The sequence below is a fragment of the Malaya genurostris genome, chromosome 3, assembly GCF_030247185.1.
Source record: "Malaya genurostris strain Urasoe2022 chromosome 3, Malgen_1.1, whole genome shotgun sequence".
NCBI lineage: Eukaryota > Metazoa > Arthropoda > Insecta > Diptera > Culicidae > Malaya > Malaya genurostris.
The window spans coordinates 21,570,995-21,578,291 of NC_080572.1; positions in this window are offsets into that span (position 1 = coordinate 21,570,995).

The window sequence follows — 7,297 nt, forward strand, 5'->3', positions numbered from 1 at the left end:
TCATAACCATGAATGATAATCTTGGAGCGCATCAATTAGCCGGCCTAACAACAAATTTTTCAAAAAGCGCCTATTTTTGCCGCTATTGTTATATTGTTCAAGAACAATTTAAAGAAAATTACTTGAAGTTAGCCGCACCTCGTACAACACATTCAAATAACGAAGATATAATAATGCTCAATTCATCAGACGCATCATATCCAGTGCTGTAGTTGCGGTTAGTCACAGTTAGTCAGTGACTAACCAGTTCTTGAAACTGCAACTGAAAAATTTTTTTTTTGAAATTTTGATTCTGATTCAAGTAACCTGAAGGGTGCAAAAGAAATAATAATACAATTTAATAAGGTGATTGCTACTTCTGAGGGCGCAAATCAATATTTATTTTCAATCTAAATAAATAACACCTTGTATGGACAATTTGTAAAGGGTGCCTTGGAAATTATTCCAGGGCGCAGAATCACGGTAGGAGAATTGAAAAAGGCGCCCACATAATTGCTTCTAGGGCGCAGGATGAAAGTAATCTTGATTATAGTAAAATATCCTTCTGAGGGCGCAAATCAATATTTATTTTCAATCTAAATAAATAACATCTTGTATGGATCATTTGGAAGGGTGCCTTGGAAATGATTCCAGGGCGCAGACTCACGGTAGGAGAATTGAAAAAAAGCTCCCACATAATTGCTTCCAGGGCGCAGGATGAAAGTAATCTTGATTATAGTAAAATATCCTTCTGAGGGCGCAAATCATCATTTATTTTCAATCTTAATAGATAACATCTTGTAAGGATAATTTGGAAGGGCGCCTTGGAAATGATTCCAGGGCGCAGCATGAAAGTAATCTTGATTATAGTAAAATATCCTTCTGAGGGCGCAAATCAATATTTATTTTCATTCTAAATAAATAATATCTTGTATGGATGATTTGGAAGGGTGCCTTGGAAATGATTCCAGGGCGCAGACTCACGGTAGGAGAATTGGAAAAGGCGCCCACATAATTGCCTTCAGGGCGCAGGTTGAAAGTAATTTTGATTATAGTAAAATATCCTTCTGAGGGCGCAAATCAATATTTATTTTCAATCTAAATAAATAACATCTTGTATGGATCATTTGGAAAGGTGCCTTGGAAATGATTCCAGGGCGCAAACTCACGGTAGGAGAATTGGAAAAGGCGCCCACATAATTGCCTTCAGGGCGCAGGATGAAAGTTATCTTGATTATAGTAAAATATCCTCCTGAGGGCGCAAATCAATATTTATTTTTAATCTAAATAAATAATATCTTGTATGGATAATTTTGAAGGGTGCCTTGGAAATGATTCCAGAGCGCAGACTCACGGTAGGAGAATTGGAGAAGGCGCCCACATAATTGCTTCCAGGGCGCAGGATGAAAGTAATCTTGATTATAATAAAATATCCTTCTGAGGACGCAAATCAATATTTATTTTCAATCTAAATAAATAATATCTTGTATGGATAATTTGGAAGGATGCCTTGGAAATGATTCCAGGGCGCAGACTCATTATAGGAGAATTGGAAAAGGCTCCTACATAATTGCCTTCAGGGCGCAGGATGAAAGTAATCTTGATTATAGTAAAATATCCTTCTGAGGGCGCAAATCAATATTTATTCTCAATCTAAATAAATAACATCTTGTATGGATCATTTGGAAGGGTGCCTTGGAAATGATTCCAGGGCGCAGACTCACGGTAGGAGAATTGAAAAAAGGCTCCCACATAATTGCTTCCAGGGCGCAGGATGAAAGTAATCTTGATTATAGTAAAATATCCTTCTGAGGGCGCAAATCATCATTTATTTTCAATCTTAATAGATAACATCTTGTAAGGATAATTTTGAAGGGCGCCTTGGAAATGATTCCAGGGCGCAGCATGAAAGTAATCTTGATTATAGTAAAATATCCTTCTGAGGGCGCAAATCAATATTTATTTTCAATCTAAATAAATAATATCTTGTATGGATAATTTTGAAGGGTGCCTTGGAAATGATTCCAGGGCGCAGACTTACGGTAGGAGAATTGGAAAAGGCGCCCACATAATTGCTTCTAGGGCGCAGGATGAAAGTAATATTGATTATAGTAAAATATCCTTCTGGGGGCGCAAATCAATATTTATTTTCAATCTAAATAAATATTATCTTGAATGGACAAGTTAGGAAGGGCGCAATAGGAATGATTCCAGGGCGCAGAATCACGGTAAGAGAATTGAAAAAGTGTCCCCTATCATTAATTCCAGGGCGCAGGATGAAAGTATTTTAAATACATTAAATAGTCGTAGTGAGGGCGCAGTTATAACTTATTTTCCAGCTAAAAAAATCTTATATGGATAATTTGGAAGGGTGCCTTGGGAATGATTCCAGGGCGCAAACTCACGGTAGGAGAATTAAAAAAAGGCTCCCACATAATTGCTTCCAGGGCGCAGGATGAAAGTAATCTTGATTATAGTAAAATATCCTTCTGAGGGCGCAAATCAATATTTATTTTCAATCTAAATAAATAATATCTTGTATGGATAATTTTGAAGGGTGCCTTGGAAATGATTCCAGGGCGCAGACTCACGGTAGGAGAATTGGAAAAGGCGCCCACATAATTGCTTCTAGGGCGCAGGATGAAAGTAATATTGATTAAAGTAAAATATCCTTCTGAGGGCGCAAATCAATATTTATTTTCAATCTAAATAAATAATATCTTGAATGGATAATTTGGAAGGGCGCAATAGGAATGATTCCAGGGCGCAGAATCACGGTAAGAGAATTGAAAAAGGGGCCCATATCATTATTTCCAGGGCGCAGGATGAAAGTATTTTAAATACATTAAATAGCCGTAGTGAGGGCGCAGTTATAACTTATTTTCCAGCTAAAAAAATCTTGTAAGGATAATTTGGATGGGCGCCTTAGGAATAGTTCCAGGGCACTGAATCACGACAGGAAAATGGAAATAGATTTCAGGGCGCATAATGAGAGTATTTTTGAATACATAAAATGATCCCAGTGAGGGCGAAAGATTTTATGATTTCAAGCTTAATAAATAACATCTTGTAAGGACAATTTGGAAGGGCGCATTAGGAATGATTCTAGGGCGCAGAATCATGGTAAGAGAATTGAAAAAGGCGCCCATATAATTAAGTCCAGGGTGCAGGATGAAATTAGTTTAAATACATTAAATAATCGTAAGAAGGGGGCACAAATTATTACTTATTTTCAAGCTAAAAAATAACATATTGTAAGGATCATTTGGAAGATTGCCTTAGTAATAGTTCCAGGGCGCAGGAAATGGGAAAAGGGCGACCTATACAATAGATTACAGGGCGCAGAATGAAAGTACTTTTGAAAACATTAATTGATTTAACTGAGGGCGCAACTTATTACTTATTTTCAAGCTTAATACATAACATCTTGTAAAGATAATTTGGAAGGGCACCTCAGGAATTATTCCAAGGCGCAGAATCACGATAGGGAAATGAAGGAGTGAAGGATGAAAGTATTTTTAAACACATCAAATAATCCTAGTAAGGGCGCAAGTTTTTATTTGTTTTCACGCTAAATAAATAACATCTTGTAAAGATAATTTGGAAGGACGTTTTAGGAATGATTCCAGGGTGCAGGGTGGAAGTATTTTAAAATTCATCAAATGATCCAACTGAGGGCGCAAATCACTATCTATTTTCAAGCAAAAAATATCTTGTGCGCTCAATTTGGAAGGATGCCTTAGGAATGTTTTAAGGGCGCAGAATCACGGTAGGAGAACTGAAAAGGGTGCTCTTAAAACTTATTCCGGGCGTATGGTGAAAACCTTTTTAAATACTTTATATAATTCTACTGAGGACGCAAATCATTATTTATTTTCAAGCTAAATAAATAGCATAAGTAAGGAGTGCCTCAGAATTGACATCAGGGTGCAAAACGAATTTTTTTACCTAATACTACAAAGCTTTCGAAAGCATAAATGGAGCGCAAATTATTTCTTTGTTTGGGAGTTATATAAATAGAATCTCGGGAGGAAGCAATGAACAAGTCAGCTTTGAGCAGTGCTGCCATAACAACAATTTTTCTAACAGTTATTATATTCAAACATAAAATATACTAGCATTTATAACTGTTTGTAATCTTCATTAATAGCTTTTAATAGTTTTAAGTTGACTTTCTTGAAAAATTTGACAATAATGAAGTTTTGAATAAGAAATGATGAATTTCAATAATTTTGAACGAGATGAATTATTATAAATACTGGCATCTTTTCTATAAACTCAGCCTTGTATACTGGAAGGTCGATATAGTAGAATTAATTACCACATGAATTCAACTGATGGGGGTTACATTAGTATTTTCCAATTTCTTATATGCTTCTGACATGAGACTTTATGAAAACTCAATACATAGTGAGGTAGTTCACCATTCGATAACATGAACAAAAGCATTTAATTCACTTGTGAAGAAGCAAATAACAGCAGACTTCTTAGACATTTTCATCACGAGGAAGACGAAAAAAATTATCCATTTTGATATATAGAAAGCTAACTAATACGGAAAGTATTATACGTTATACTTCTAATCATTCTCATCAGCATAAAATGGCAGCTTTTCACCATGATTCATTGAATGCATAACCTAGCTCATGGAGAAAATGCGATAAGAAACGAGAAAAAATACATTCTCGATATTGGAAAGCTCAATTAATATTCGGAGCAATGAATTCAAACAATTTTTGATAAAAGAAATACTGTTGAAAAACAATCACTTACTACTTCAACCCAACCATCAGAAAAAATAAAAATAGTTTCAATAGATTTCAGCCATGATATTAAACATCTGCCCAAAACAAAACTAAAAAGTAAGAATAGTACTAGGATCTACATAAGACCATAGAGATACTTTGAAAAAATCCGGATCATATAAACAAAGGGCACTTCGGAGAAATTAGATAAGGTTATCATTCCATTAAAATTATATGTTAAACATCTAACCGATGGAAACTAAACGTAGCTGAAAGTATAAAAATATATATAAATATAAACATTCCAATCTACCATTTATTTAAATGTAACTTAGCAAAATGAGTTATCTGTAAGATGTAAAATGATTCACCTGTACTAGTACAACAGAGATAGCACCGCACTTTCCTCCCACTATTAGTATCAGTGTCTGTTACTATTTCGTGACATTAGTGGGAAATAGTTAGGAAATTTTTAATATTGTAGAAATAAATGGAATTTATTTTCTTAAAAAGCTATCCACTAAGCGCTAAAATAAAAATTTCCTTCTGAATTTGATGTGATATTCGTATTTATCGGTTACTCAATTTGCTTAGTATTGGTCGCCTTAAAAGTTAAAAAATCAAAATCGGAAGCAGAAAAATATTCCTATAATATCGAAAAACATACTGAAATCGAACAGAGATATGAAATTTCTCTAGTTGATAACAAAACTTATTCTCAGTTTAATTTTACTGCCAAATAACAAAATTGAAAAGCATAATCAGTTACTGATCTGCTCTGACTGAAAACACCGCGAACAAAGGCTAAAAATAGAATGGGCAAAACATCATCGGGAATTTACATTTTAGTGATTTTATTCGCAACAACGAAAAAAAATGTATGATGGTTTCCATAACCGGTTTCGAACTACGATCTCCCGGATATCTGAACATCTAACACTTTTAGCGTTATAGACTATGATAGCCACTTGAGGACGCGATGATTTATTTCAATGATATGACAAGCTGTATTAATTCGATAAGCTGTTTGCTGGTATTTTCTGTCAATGTATACTCGTTTGTGTACAAGACGCGTAGTACGAAATTGCATACATTTAGGCAATTTGACTAAAATGGAAAATAATCAATCGCCAAAATATTGATAATGAACTAGAGTAGACTGGATTATAATATTGTGCCGCGTATACGTTAGCTGTACCCAGCATGTATTAAATGACATTTTTATGAATAAAGTTGTCAGTAGATAGATTCTACCGGCATGAGCTCCATTCGTCGTTGCCATTAGGGTATGAATAGATACTGTATTTCATGGATAGTAAGACGTGCTTTTTGTTTTTCTCATTTTGAAAACTATGCAATAATTGCATCAACCATCTTTTAAAACGAGGCTGAGTTTCATAGGGTATCTGTACCCTAGATCATCTCAAGTTTATCACTAATTTAACATTTTAGGATCATTACTAATAATGATATCTGCTGTATTTGATTAATACATTGCACTGTGGGGAAAAATGATGAAAAACGCGACTTTACTCAATTATTTCATAGAAATCTTTGACAATATTTTCAAAGTAGGTTTATCTTATGTAGAATTGACCGTAGAATCGATTGATGACAATTAGAATAGCCGCAAAATTCACTATCATGGCCGTTTTGCACCAATTTTTTCTTTTTTCCTACCTCACTAACTGTAAAACCCTGAAAAATGTATTCGACTAATGACTTCTGACATTTTTATTAGTTCTATAAATAGATTGCTGTTTGTCAGAACGATTGCAAAAAAAAACTGTTTTCTGTCTTACTCCAAATCATTTTCATCAATCAATTATGTTAAACCAAGATAGTTCGATGTTACGCACATAGCCCTACAAATTAATTAACAGGTAGTTTCCATGATCCCATGAATCGTGCAACATCGTTCTATCCCAATTTTCCTTCAAACTTAATTTTAAGTTCAATTCTGATTTACGATCCTGAAGCAGAATCAATGCGACCTAGCCATAGTAGTCCATATTACTTAGAAAACTTCAGTGATCCAAGTGCATACAATGGGAATAACAATACTATTTCGTTTAGCCCGTTTTACTCCAATTAATTCCATAAATCGTACCATTAATTAAATTTTCTTTCACATTTCAAAAGAAGGCTTACTGCGGTTGATCAAAACCTACTGATATTGTGAAGAATACCATAGAAAGTAGATTACAAATAGATTCAATGACCGCACGAATCATGTTATACCGTGTTACTCCAATTTATCCTATCAACATTGGTGTGAAACGGTATAACATGATTTTAATTTTTAGTTCTTTCTAGTTCTTCTTTTTTATTGACTGATATAATTTTAATCAACCGCAATAAGCCTCCTTTCGGAATGCGATAGAAATTTTAACCAATGATACGATTTATGAAATAAATTGGTGTAAAACGGATTAAAAGGGCTAGTACAACCAATTCTATTGTATGTACTTGAATTTCTGCAGTTTCCTAAGTAATGTGAACCAATATTGATAGATCGTATTAGATCTGCTTCTGGATTGTAGATTAAAACGGTACAACGAGTTTCCTGCTGT